General features: G+C 36.8%; 1 protein-coding gene and 1 pseudogene across 2 annotated transcripts in view; one reads left to right on the top strand and one right to left on the bottom strand.

Moving 5' to 3' along the window:
• The window catches only part of RTN3 (reticulon 3), a 55185-nt gene that overhangs the window by 6665 nt on the left and 34105 nt on the right, over positions 1–14415 (top strand). The gene's annotated exons all lie outside the window — the stretch shown is intronic.
• On the bottom strand, positions 5727–7408 carry LOC136168824 (eukaryotic initiation factor 4A-II-like; annotated as a pseudogene).

The following is a 14415-nucleotide window of genomic DNA, read 5'->3' on the forward strand; positions in this document are numbered from 1 at the left end:
GGCTGCAGTCCACGGGGTCGCGAAGAGTCAGACATGACTGAATGACTTCACTTTCACTTTTCACTTTTATGCATTGGAGAAGGAAATGGCAACCCACTCCAGTGTTCTTGCCTGGAGAATCCCAGAGATGGGGTCACACAGAGTCGGACACAACTGAAGTGACTTAGCAGCAGTGCCTAAAATGCTCTTCCCTCATACATTCTCACAGCTCTTCACTTTCTCACCTCCCTTAGATCTTTGCCTGGCTACCTTATCAAAATTGCATAAGAGAAAAACACCTTATAGGCTTTTCCTGCTTTATTTTTCTTATGACTTGTCATAATCTGTCTTACAGTGTTTGACTTATTTATTTTGTATATTGTCTGTCTGCCACAAATAGAGTTTCATCAGAGTGGAGATTTTTGCTATTTTATTCACTGCTCTATCTCTGATGCCTGTCAGAACCTGGCACAAAGTAAGCCTTCGTATTTTTTAATGAGAGCAAAGACTTTATCTTTATGGAATGGATGAGTAGATGGAGAACCTCTACTCCCAGGAAAATAATGCACATACGAAGTATTGCATGAACTTTCACAGATTCATGAACTACTATAAAACTACTCATAAACCTCAGGTTAAGAAAATTTGTTTTTGAAAATCAGATTGTTAACTTTGCAAAACCTTCTGCATATGGAAATTAATATATTCATTTTGGTGCTGAGGAGAGACTTTTCATATAAGTGCATAATACTATATCCAAATATAGTGTATGTTGAAGATTGTCTTCTTTTACTACTTACTTCTGGACTCTAGTATTTTCCACTAATGGCTTTAAATCCAGAAAATTATAACCATTTGAATGCCACATTTTGGTCTATTAGAGATTCACCTCTATTAAGTACTCAATAGTAAGCTAGTATGATGTGGCAGAATTTTAAAATGTGTTAGAATAAGTCTGATTTCTGTCTTCTAACAGAATCTGAGATTTTAATATGTTTTAAACATTATTTGCAGAAGAGTAAAATATTCTTAACAACAGTAAATATAGCACTACTTAGAAGTTGGGTTATTAAAACATTTGTAACCGATTTACTATTTTTATGCTTCATTTTGTTTGTCAGACTTTCTAATTTTGTTTCCTTTGCAAGAAAAGTTCTGCTTATTTTTCCTCTTAGATTGCATATGCATTTACTCTACATATGTACAGAGAAAGCTTTCCAGCTCTTTATTGTTATAACAGAGTGAGCCTCTTCACTTCCCCTAGAGTGAAAAGCATAACTAGTACATCAGTAGGGCTAATGGCCAGACTCAAAGTCTGTTTCTGAAACAGCAGTTTAAGCTCTTGCTGAGGCTCTGTAGTGTCCAAGCCTCCCTACCCTGTGTCTTGTACTGCATGCCGACCGCCATTCTCTGCCTTATGAGACACAGGGACATGCAAGGTGATCCTTGGCCACAAGGTGCTTCCAGTCCAACTGGGATTTGTTTCCAACAGCAAATAAGTTGAATGGATATTAGATCTTATTTGGTTTATTGGTTCCAGAGGGCCAAAGCATTGTTAATTGGTCTATTTTTACAGTAATGTTAGCTCTAGTAAATTAAAATTATTAAAAATTAGCCTGCCAGTTTATGTAGATTCTCTCCCATGCCTTAAGTGGGGGAAATGCTTAGTAACTTGCCTCCAAAGGGTACAGTATAGAAGGGTGGGGAAAAGTACTACCGTGGAGAAACTTGGCAAACTCTGTCTCGGCCAGGGGATCAAGGTTAACATCATCACTGATAAGTCATATTAATAGTATGTACCTTGATATGGTATGACAAGACAGCCCTTCACCTCAGTGAAGGGTTACCCCTCAGTGGTTATCCTCCCTAAAACTCATAACTCCAGTCTAACAATGAGAACATCAGACAAGCCCAAATTGAGGGACATTCTGTGAACTACTTGAGCAGTCCTTCTCAAAATTTTCAAGATCATCGAAGTAAAGAAAACCTGAGAAATTGTCATAGTCCAAAGGAGGCTAAAGAGACATGATGACAAAATGTGATGTGGTTTCCTGGATGGGATCTTGGAACATGAAGGGGGCATTAGGTAAAAGTTACTGAAATCTCAGGGAAGTATGGACTTTAGTTGTTAGTAATGTATCAATATTAGTTCATTAATCATGACAAATTTATCAATACCACAATACTAATATAACATGTTAACTATAGCAGAAACAGTGCCTAAAGATACTATTGGAAAATTACTAGAGCTAATCAGTGAATTTAGGAAAGTTGCAGGGTGCAAAGTGAATACACAGAAATCACTTACATTCCTATATACTGACGATGAAAAATCAGAAACAGAAATTAAGCAATCAGTCCCATTCACCATTGCAACAAAAAGGATAAAATATCTAGGAATAAACCTACCTAAGGAGACAAAGGACCTGTATACAGAAAATTATAAGACACTGATGAAAGAAATCAAAGATGACATAAACAGATGGAGAGATATTCCATGTTCCTGGCTAGGAAGAATCAATATTGTGAAAATGACTGTACTGCCAAATGCAATCTACAAATTCACTGCTATCCCCATCAAATCACCAATGGCATTTTTCCCAGAACCAGAACAAAAAATTTCACAGTTCATATGGAAACACAAAAGACCCCAAATAGCCGAAACAGTCCTGAGAAAGAAGAATGGAGCTGGAGGAATCAACCTTCCTGACTTCAGATTGTGCTGCAAAGCTACAATCATCAAGACAGTATGGTACTGGCACAAAAACAGAAATACAGACCAATGGAACAAGATAGAAAGCCCAGAAATAAACCCATGCACCTGTGGGTGCCTTATTTTTGACAGAGGAGGCAAGAATAATACAATGGGGCAAAGATAGCCTCTTCAATTAGTGGTACTGGGAAAACTGAATAGCTACATCAACACTTTATAACACCATACATAAAGATAAGCTCAAAATGGATTAAAAACCTAAATGTAAGACCAGAAACTGTAAAACTCTTAAAGGAAAACAGGCAAAACTCTCGATGACATAAAGTAAGATCCTCTAGGACCCACCTCCTAGAGTAATGGAAATAAAAACAAAAGTAAACAAGTGGGACCTAATTAAATTTAAAAGCTTTTACACAGCAAAGGAAACTATAAACAAGGTGAAAAGACAAACCTTAGAATGGGAGAAAATAATAGCAAATGAAACAACTGACAAAGGATTAATTCCCAAAATATACAACCAGTTCATACAACTCACTACCAGAAAAACAAACAACCTAATCAAAAAGTGGAGAAAAGACCTAAACAGACATTTCTCCAAAGAAGATGTACAGATGGCTAACAAGCACATGAAAAGATGTTCAACATCGCTCATTATTAGAGAAATGCAAATCAAAACTACAATGTATGAAGAGAGTAACATGGAAACTTATATTACCATATGTAAAATAGATAGTCAATGGGAATTTGCTGTATGTCTCGGGGAACTCAAACAGGGGCTCTGTATCGACCTGGGGGGGTGGGATGGGGAGGAAAATGAAAGGGAGGTTCAAGAGGGAGGGGACATATGTACAACTATGGCTGATTGATACTGATATTTGACAGAAAACAAAATTCTGTAAAGCAATTATCCTTCAATGAAAAAATTTAGAACTGTGGTTACGAGAAAGTGGAAAAAATGCCTTTTGTGGGGGGGGGACTCAGTTATAAAGCAAAAAAGGTAGCTAAATGATAAAACTTACTTATTTTTGGCTGTGCTGGGTCTTCATTTCTGCACAAGGGCTTTCTCTAGTTGAGGCAGGCGGGGGCTGCGCTTCGTTGCGGTGTATCAGCTTCTCATTGCAGTGGCTCCTCTTCTTGGGGACACAGGCGCCATCTCGGTAATTGTGGTGCATGGACAGTTGTTCCGCAGCATGTGGGATCTTCCTGAACCAGGTATTGAATCCATGTCCCCTGCATTGACAGGTGGATTCTTATCACTTCACAACCGGAGAAGTCCAAAAATAATTTGTTTTAAAATTAGAATAGAAAAGATGTTTGAAAGAACTGATTAATTTCTCATTTTCACTATACTAATTTTAGATAAAATTTCAAACACTTCATTTTTCTTTATGTTCTAGAAGAAGCTTTAATAATCTGTGGAAACTAGCACAAGGAAAAAGCTTTGGCGTTATAGAAGTCATTCTACAAAGTTGTTCCCAGAATAGTTTATTTCTCTAACAGTGTAGTCTCTATTCTGCTGGTGTTAAAGGACGGATACCACCAAAATAAGTAATTCATTGAAACTGTTTTTACTGCAGCTTAGAAAATTCAAGCAATCAGGTTTATTAGTGTATTTACCCCCGATCTAAATCAAAGGTTGACTCTCACATCCGATGCAAAGCTTTTTCTGTCTTTCTCTCTCCCCCAGCAACCCATCTAACACAGGCTTGATAAGAATTTGGAGACCTCCACTAGTGTGCCTTTTTCCTATTTTTCCTCCCTATTTTTCCACTGCTTACCTACTCAGCGTGCTGCTGGAGGGAAAGGTTAAGAGGCATGGGGACAGGATCTTATCTTCTTCATTCGATGGAGTTTTAAAACATAAACTTGAGTGCTCGCTTCGGCAGCACATATACTAAAAAAAACGTAAACTTGAGAGAGGAGGGGAGTATAAATGCAGGGTTGTTAAGATTTTTTTGAAATTAAGAGATCAGCAACCTAAAATAATCACATATATAACTACAAACCAAAAATCTGTAATAGATACACACCCAAAAGAGAAAGGAGGGAATTCCCTGGCAGTCCAACAGTTAGGACTCTGGGCTTTCACTGCTGAGGGCCTGGGTTCAAACTCTAGTTGGAGAACTAAGATCCTGCAAGCCGTGAGGTGCAACCCAAAAAAAAGGAAAGAAAAAGGAATCCAAACAACACTAAAGAGAGTCATCAAATCACAAGGGAAGAGAACAAAAGAAGAAATAAATCCAACAAAGACAAATACTGTATGTTATCATTTGTATGTGGAATCTAACAAAATTGAACAGAACAGACTCAGAACAATCTGGTGGCTAGCAGTCAGGAAAGGGAAAGGGGTGGGGCAGCATGTAGGAGAAGATGAGGAGGCACAGACTGCTATGAGTAAAATAGATGAGCCACACGGTATATCATGCAGCACAAGGAATGTTATAACCAGTTTTAAAAAAAACCTTGTCATATCGTTTCTTTATTTTGGCCACACCTCATGGTATGTGGGATCCTATTTCCCTAACCAGTGATCTTAACCCCCTTCAGTGGAAGCACAGAGTCTTAACCACTGGACTGCCAGGAAAGTCCCTAAAATAACTTGAAATGAAGTATAATCTATAAAAATTTTGAACCAGTGACACTAAATCCTTAGTTTATATAACTAACCCATGAGAAATAAGATTCAGTAAATAATAAAATAATCATAGAGCTTGAAAATATATAAATAGATGAAAGAGAGGATCGAGGCTCTGGAAAAGTCTATTGCTCAACTTTTCTCATTACTTAAAATTATTTACTCAAAATCATTTACTCAGAAAGTACCCTATCATGATAAAGATGCACATGTATGCAGAAGATAAATGTGAAAAGTTAAATAAAATTAATTCATGAAATGTTAATGGAAACAAAGCAGTATTTCTAAATGTTAAGTGTATTACTTCGTATAATTGAAGTGTATTACTTAGTATTTCTTTTTTTTTTTTAAGTGAATATACAATTTATTTAACATTCAAACCTCATTAAGACATGTGCAATATGGCAATTTTACTGGGGGTTTACCTAGGATGATTGCTTGCTGGGGCTTAGCAACAGGGTTCAGTTCACACTTAGCACTAATTAAATACTTTATTGAATAAATATAATACCAAACAAAATGCATTCAAATGCTAAAAAAAAAATCAATTTTAAAGGCCTTTCTATTCAGGCTAATGACAAACACAATAAAGGCAGATATGCTAGTTTAACATAATTGGCTGATTTTATACAGCACTTATATCTTTTAGTCCACAAGTATATTATTAAATGATAGAGAACATCTAATACAACCATTTCTACAGAACTAGAAAATAAATTTCTAAGAAAGAAAGATTTTACAGACCCCATCTTTTATACCCACCCCAACAATCTAACTCTAAAGAGGATAAAGCCAATCAATGACTTTCCTCACAAGAGCTCACGACTAATGTCGCTTTGCGATCAAAATCTGTATTTCTGATCCGTTATGAGCATTGAGACAAGATTCAAATATTCCCAAAGAAAGAAGCACAATGCACGTTGTGATCGCCTATTCAGCAACAGCAAGCACTGCATTCAAAACTATCTCATCCCAGGAATTAAATAAGGTCGGCCACATTCATTGGCATTTCCTCCACTGTAGTATTGTAGAAAGTCTCAATGTCACGAAGAATCCTCTTGTCTTCTTCAGTAACAAAGTTTATAGCCACACCTTTCCTCCCAAATCGACCCCCTCTGCCAATTCTGTGAATATAGTTTTCACGATTGGTAGGTAGATCATAGTTTATAACCAATGACACTTGTTGCACATCAATTCCATGAGCCAGTAAGTCAGTAGTGATCAAAACCGGGCTTGACCCTGATCGAAATTCCCTCATAATAACATCTCTTTCTTTCTGGTCCATGTCACCATGCAGGGCAGAAACTGTGAAGTCCCTGGCATGCATTTTCTCTGTGAGCCAGTCCACCTTGCGCCTTGTATTGAGAAAAATAACAGCCTGTGTAATTGTCAGTGTCTCGTACAAGTCACAAAGTGTATCCAACTTCCATTCCTCTCTTTCAACATTAATATAAAACTGTTTGATTCCTTCAAGGGTCAATTCTTCCTTTTTCACCAAAATTCGAATTGGATCTCTCATGAATTTTTTGATCACTTCCAACACATCCGTTGGCATTGTGGCAGAAAGCAACACCACCTGAATACTAGTATTTAATTTTTGGAAAATCTCATAGATTTGATCCTTAAACCCTCGGCTCAGCATTTCATCTGCTTCATCCAAAACGAACATTTTGATCCATTTTGGAGAGAGATATCTTCTGTTTAACATGTCAAACACTCTCCCTGGTGTCCCAACAACAATATGTGGTGCTTCAGCCTGCAGTTTTTGCATTTCATTTCGAACATTTGTTCCACCAATGCAGGCATGACAAGTTGCTCCCATATAATCTCCAAGTGCCAGAATTACCTTTTGAATCTTTAATACATGGAATAGTAGCTCTCTGCTGAATAGCTGATGGCTTCTCAAAACCATAAGCATAGATGCTCCGAAGAAGAGACTCCTTTAAGTTCGTATCATCAAAGTTATCAACAATCTCATTCCAGTTGCTCTCGATGACACCATCAGGGTCCATTCCCTCTGGGCCGCCATGTTCTCTGCTGTTATAATCCGCGGAGCCACCAGACATGATCCGAAGAACCACTCAGTGCCGGACTGAAAAGCTACTTAGTATTTCTAAATGTTAAGTGTATTACTTTGTATAATTTGATTCTGAGTTCATATGTAATTAAATTAATAAACTGAATGTCATAAGTATAACCACCACAAAAATATGTATACATAAACTTGATTAGTAAATTTTCAGATAAGTACCACATACATTCAGTTCAGTTCAGTTCAGTCACTCAGTCGTGTCCGACTCTTTGCGACCCCATGAATCGCAGTAAGCCAGGCCTCGCTGTCCATCACCAACTCCCTGAGTTTTACTCAAACTCATGCCCATCGAGTCGGTGATGCCATCCAGCCATCTCATCCTCTGTCATCCCCTTCTCCTGCCCCCAATCCCTCCAGCATCAAGGTCTTTTCCAATGTGTCAACTCTTCGCATGAGGTGGCCAAAGTACTGGAGTTTCAGCTTCAGCATCAGTCCTTCCAGTGAACACCCAGGGCTGATCTCCTTCAGGATGGACTGGTTGGATTTCCTTGCAGTCCAAGGGATTCTCAAGAGTTTTCTCCAAAATCACAGTTCAAAAGCATCAATTCTTCGGCACTCAGCTTTCTTCAAAGTCCAACTCTCACATCCATACATGACCACATACATTACGTTACAGACCAGCAAAAGAGACAAGTGATCTGTCTGGTAGACAGAGAAGAAGCATTGGCTTTCAAAAAACATTCAGGTTTAAATCTTGATTCTGACATTTATAAGCTTGTTTTTGTAAGGATTTTATTTAATATGTATATAAATACTTAATTCAGTGTCTATCATAGACACTTGGGACTCTGTAAGTGAAATGTAGCTCTGTTTTCAAAGAGAAGGGTGTTTTTGTTGTTTGTTGTAGTTTTGACAGTTTGTTAAAGCTTAAAGTATTATGAAAATTGAAAATCCAGTGGTGTAAAGACTAGTAAGATTATTCACTAAGCGGTTTCACTGAGAGACCTGCTAGAGATCCTATTTAAGGTGTCCTTTTTCTCCCTCTAAGGTAACTAATCCATTTCATGTAGGTGGGAAGCACAGGTATGTGTTAGGAATTATAAGAAAAATGTATGTTCATAATAGAAAATTTAGTAAACAAAAATATAAGGAAAATTAAAAATCAATGGGTAGCATATCCTTTCATTTTGAAACAATAATCTCTTGAAATAATACATGTTCCTCATATTCAAAAACTCAAAGCAAGAAAAAAAACTCATAATCCCTCTACTCAGAGAGTAAATATCATTATCCATTTTTCTTCTTAAATGAATTTGTATTTTTTACCGAAATGGGGTCACATTATTTAAATTACTTTTGTAATGCTCTTTTTTTTTTTTCTTTTTTGGTAATGCTCTTTTTTATTCATTGTATTATCAGCATCATTTAGTATGAATAAATTCTCATCAACAGTACAATTTTTAATGAATAATATCCCATTGTATGGATATATTAAAAACTATTTAAGCAGTTTCTAGTAACTTTTATTAAATTCCCTTAATGTTTGTGATGAAGTCTTATAAGTACATATAGGCACAGATTTATTCTTTTACTTATAAATATGATTACATATCGGAATTAGGTTTCATCAGGTCCACTTGTGGTCTTTTATCTGTTATCTTCTAGCAACTTCCTGGACTTTTTTCCTGCAAATATTGCTTCTTTTTCATATTCAGTCTTTTTCCTTCTACTTGAGCCTTTCTCTATATAAATACACTTATCATTTCTATTCCTAGAAAATCTCTCTCTCAACTCTACCTCCCCCTCTCACAGCTGCCCAGTTTTTAGTCCCTTCTCTTTATTATCCATACTTTGCACACTTGCTTTCAGTGTTTTTAAACTTCCATTCACTCCTCAGTTTTCAGTGGTTGGCCCCCTCCTCCCTCCAACCATAGAGTCATCAGTGCTGAATTACTTGGTTACTTAAGTTCAGTGACCCGTTTCAAAGTCTTCACCACTCCTTGGCTTTTAACTCTGTTAATCATTCTCTAAAGCTTTATTCAGGTGACAAAACATTTTCCCCCACATTGACTCCTTTCTATCTCCTTCACCAGTGATTCTTTTTTGAGTCTCTGTAAATATTGGTTGTGTGTTGCAAGATTCCGTTGTTAACACCTCTTTGATTATCCCTGGACAAATTCATTCACTCTGGTGGTGTCACTTCTCACCCCGGTGTTAGCCCCTAGATATTTACCTATAACCCTTACCTGTCTCCTGAGCCTATTCATATTGGTAAACAGTTTCCACTTAGATATTCCTTATTGTTGTTCAGTTGCTACGTCATATCTGGCTCTTTGCAACACCGTGGACTGTGTAGCGTGCCAGGCTCCTGTCCTCCACTACCTCCCAGAGTTTGCTCAAAGTCATGTCCATTGAATTGGGATGCTATCTAACCATCTCATCCTCTGCTGCCCCCTTTTCCTTTTGTCTTCAGTCTTTCCCAGCATCAAGGTCTTTTCCAGTAAGTCAGCTCTGTGCATCTAGTATCCAGAGTATTGGAGTTTCAGCATCAGTCCTTCCAATGCATATTCAGGTTGGATTTCTTTTAGGATTGACTGGTTTGATCTCCTTGCAGTTCAAGAGACTCTAAAGCGTCGTCTCCAGCACCACAATTCAGAAGCATCAATTCTTCAGCACTTAGCCTTCTTTATGGACCAACTCTCACATCCGTACATGACTACTAGAAAAAACCATAATTTTGACTATACAGATCTTTGTTGGGAAAGTAATGTCTCTGCTTTTTAATATGCTGTCTAGGTTTGTCATAGCTTTTCAAGGATGAAACTTTGTCATAGATATGCCTTAGACAGCTTATTTCTTAGTGAAAATTAATACAAAGAATTCCTCCTCATACTCTAGCAAGCCACATTTCATGTAGTTCTTCAGTCCTTTGACTTTTGCTTCTCCAGTCTCCGACATCCAGTGATTCAAAATCCTGTCCATTCTTTCCTGTCATGTCCATCCCTTCATTCCCATCCTCACTGCCTTAGTTTAAGCCCTCATGTCTTGCCAAGATTATGCAGGAACTTTTCAATTAAGTCCATACTTTACCCCTGATAGCTCAGTTGGTAAAGAATCTGCCTGCAAAGCAGGAGACCCTGGTTCAATTCCTGGGTGGGGAAGATCCCCTGGAGAAGGGATAGGCTACCCACTCCAGTATTTTGGCCTAGAGAAGTCCATGGGATCACAGAGTCTGACACAACTGAGCAACTTTCATTTTCACTTTATCCTGCTGCCAGAGTTCTTTAAAACACATGTCAGGTGGAAATGAAAAGGTAGGTTCATGGGATCTTTTTTAGCATCGGGCTTACTTAGCATTTAGATTTTCAGGTTTATTCATTTGGCAGAGATTTAATGTTGAAGATAAATGCATATAGACATTAACCCATTTGGAAACATTAAATAGAAATGTTTAAGAAAGAAAAGAGTACTGTTTTTCAATGGTAGGAGTAAATGTGATGCTTCATTTTAAGATAATTAAAAAACAGTGAATTTTTAAATTCTGGTCTTGAGTTACCAAATTACTGCCTCTTGTTCACTAAGTTCTGCCTTGGTGTTAACGTGCTCTGTATTTGTCAACTAAATAGTTTTCTTTTTTAATTGAAGTAGAGTTCATGTACAATATTATGTAAATTACAGATGTTCAATACAATGATTCACAATTTTTAAAGGTTAAACTCCATTTGTAGTTCCTATAAAATATAGGCTATATTCCCTGTGTTGTGTTTAGATAGGTATTTACAGATATTGCAATGGCCCAGTCCTTTAAAGCAATCTCCTCATTTTAAGTATATTTCTGATTTTTGTGAAAACCTTTTTTATAATTATAAGAAAAAAAGGAGTTAAGTAAAGATCAGTATACTTAGGGGTACTTTTTCAGGGTTTTGTTTTTCACATGCTGTTTTATTAATTTTTTTTTTTCCATTTTTACTGAAGGCAATTTATATTCTTAGTTTAATTTTTTTTAAGGCCAAAGGTTGTAATGAAAAGCAAATCTCCGTCTACGGCCATACCACCCTGAACGCGCCCGATCTCGTCTGATCTCGGAAGCTAAGCAGGGTCGGGCCTGGTTAGTACTTGGATGGGAAAAGCAAATCTCCCTCCTGCCCTAGACCTCAAAGTTCCTTTTGTTGCCAGTTAACAAATGGAAGCACACTGTATGCACGTCAGTACTTTGCTTTTCAATTTAATATATCAACGTACATAGCTGTACCTTGTTGTTTTTTGTAGCAGCAAGTATTCCATTATCTGGAGGTTACTATTTAACTAGACTTTTATCGATGGTCATTTAGATTATTTCTGGTGTTTATAATCAGCGCTGTTACGGCTATCCTCACTGATGTACATGTCTTTGTATATGTATGCAGATATATTTACCAAGTTAAAGAATATGCTCAGGAGTTGGTAAGGGACGTCTATGCATTTAAAATTTTGATATTTGTTGCCAAATTTAGAGAAATATAAGTCCCAATTTTAGAGATAGGAGATTTCTTACGTTGGTCCTGTTTTTCCCAGTGGATTAATTGTGATTTAAATTTTTTTTTTTTTCAGTATTCAGGGTCAGTTTTACATATTTGCCGACATATATATTAAACATATATATGTTTAAATGCTTATATTCATGGCTGACTCCTCAAAATTAAATTAAAAATGGTTTTAAGCAAAACCAGTTAGTACTCAGATACCGTTTTTTTCTTTCCCACATGAAATTGCAGGGGAGCATTATCTTTCTTGAGATTATTTAAAAATTCTAGGGGTTCCTCTTTTCTTCCTTTGTGGGTGAGAATATCTGACAAAAGAAATTGAATTGATTAACTTTTAGAAATGCATTTTGAAAATGAAATAAGGTTTTGCTACCAGGTGAGTGAAAACAGTAATTGGAAATATAGATTTGGGTTTTCCCCTCTTCCTTAAACCCAATGAAATTATGATGCTTTGCCAAATTAAAAAAAAAAAAGTTAAAGTTCAAATTCCTATGTGAGGTTGTCAAATTCTCACGCTGTATATTTTCTTTCAGATTCCTTTGTTTCTTCCTCTTCCTCTCAGCCTGTATCTCTATTTTCGACCTCACAAGGCAAGTTTGTCATTTTTTGTGTGCATTAATAAAAGAAAAATGTTGAGAAAGAGGCTGTAACTGGGGAAATGAGGCACGAGTTTTCTGTTGCCCCCAAACTCCCTAAAATAAAAACTAAATACAAGTTAGCAACTCCTAATGAGTTTCTCGTAAAGCTCAGTAAAATAGAATGAGGCTGGGTGGACCCTTTAACATAGCATAAGCTTTAGGTGTAACTTTGAGTATTTTAAAATTAAAAACTTGCCCACAGAACTTGGAGTAGAAAGAACTGCAGTTCAGAAAACACACTTTCTCCAGAATGCATTCAACCTGTTGATTTGCAGTTATCTAACTTCTTTGGAGAAGTAGTGGATTTGGGAAAGCTATATAAAAGTGTGCTTCCACTGAACTAATATACCATCCTAGCTAGAATACTTTAGTATGGACTTATCTGAGATTAGTCCCAAGAGCTCGGCCAGTTCCAAATTGCCTAGGAACACTGAACAAATCAGTTGAATTTTTGGCAAGCAAGGCTTGTTTTCCTGGAGATTAACTTATGGTGTTTTGGGGGGTCTGTTTTCAGTCTGTCAACCAATGAGGAAGGGAGTCAGAGCCGACAGCTGCATGGAAGAGAGTCTGCTTTGTGCTGTTTCATTTGTGCTCTTGTACTCCACCTCAGGGATAGATCAACAAAAAATCATTATTTTTAAAAAGATAATTAAACTCACTAGATAGGTCTAAGAAGCCTTGTTCAAAGAGTTTATTGTCCTAGCTGGAATGAAGGTCAGTATGCTGGTTTGTTAGGAAGACTTTCACCTTGTAAGAATAAAAAACCTAATGGGATAAAATAAACGTAGTAAGTTTTTTTCAGAGTCTGATCTGCTTCTTGGGAAACATGATATACAGTTTATTGCGTTCAATTCAGACTGATAGCATTAGAGCCCCCAACTCTTTTACAGTGTGCCTCACTGTGTGAATTTGAATATCTTCTGGGTCAAATCATGACCTTTGAATTTAACTTGTTTATATTTAAAGATAGATAGTTTGTGAATGTTAGGAAATAAACAGACAAATTGATCCTCAACATCTAGAACCCATCCAGATTTATATTTTTAAGGGTATTTTTTTCCTTATGAGAAATTTAATAATTTAGGCAAAGAGATATTACATGTATTCATTCTGGAAGGTGTCAGTTAAAAATATAGTGTAAATAGAACAAATAATTATATTTTCTCAAAGTATTTCAGATCTTTTAAGATCCTTTCTTCATAGTCACTTTTTTCATATAGAAAGGAAATAATTGATAGCCTAAATAGTGTGACAATACAACCTATCATAACATGCCTAATATATAGAATGTTGAGAAGATATGTCATAGTTTTAAAATATTACTTTAATCCATATTAGGAGAAACTACATGCACACTCAAATCAGAGGTAAATAAAAGGGATTTTTCTAGTTAAAAGTTCAAGTAGGTTTCAGCTTCACAGTGACTATGAGAGTTTGTTTAAAAAAATAGATTTATCATTCTTCGTCTTATAGTTGTTTTGACCAGTGCAGATTCAGGGTATGTTATTGTTAAAAGGGTATTGTATTGTAAAAAAGCAGTTTAAAATGTCATATCCCTGAAGGTGTTCCAGTCTAGCCTCTATTACTAGCATTTTCTCCTGCAAAAAAGACATAATGGAAAAGCAGCCCAGTTGGTGCTCTACTTCATTGGCAGGTCTAGAGATCAGCTGATTTTTTGAGGGCGCTCTTTGGCAAGTGATTAGGTGTGTTCTAGGGTGGCCAAGACTGGTAGCTTCTAGTCTGCCTTAATAAAAGCAAGGGAAAGGAAGTTGTTGGTGTACTTAGTTAACTGGATTAAACCCCCTGGAGAGAATAGCCAGGACCAGTTCCACCCAACTGCATGCAGGCCTTTCAGAGTGACTCTCGCCAGCAGGTACCTTTGAGTCCATAACTGG

Source organism: Muntiacus reevesi, chromosome 5 (assembly GCF_963930625.1).
Source record: "Muntiacus reevesi chromosome 5, mMunRee1.1, whole genome shotgun sequence".
Classification (NCBI taxonomy): Eukaryota; Metazoa; Chordata; class Mammalia; order Artiodactyla; family Cervidae; genus Muntiacus; species Muntiacus reevesi.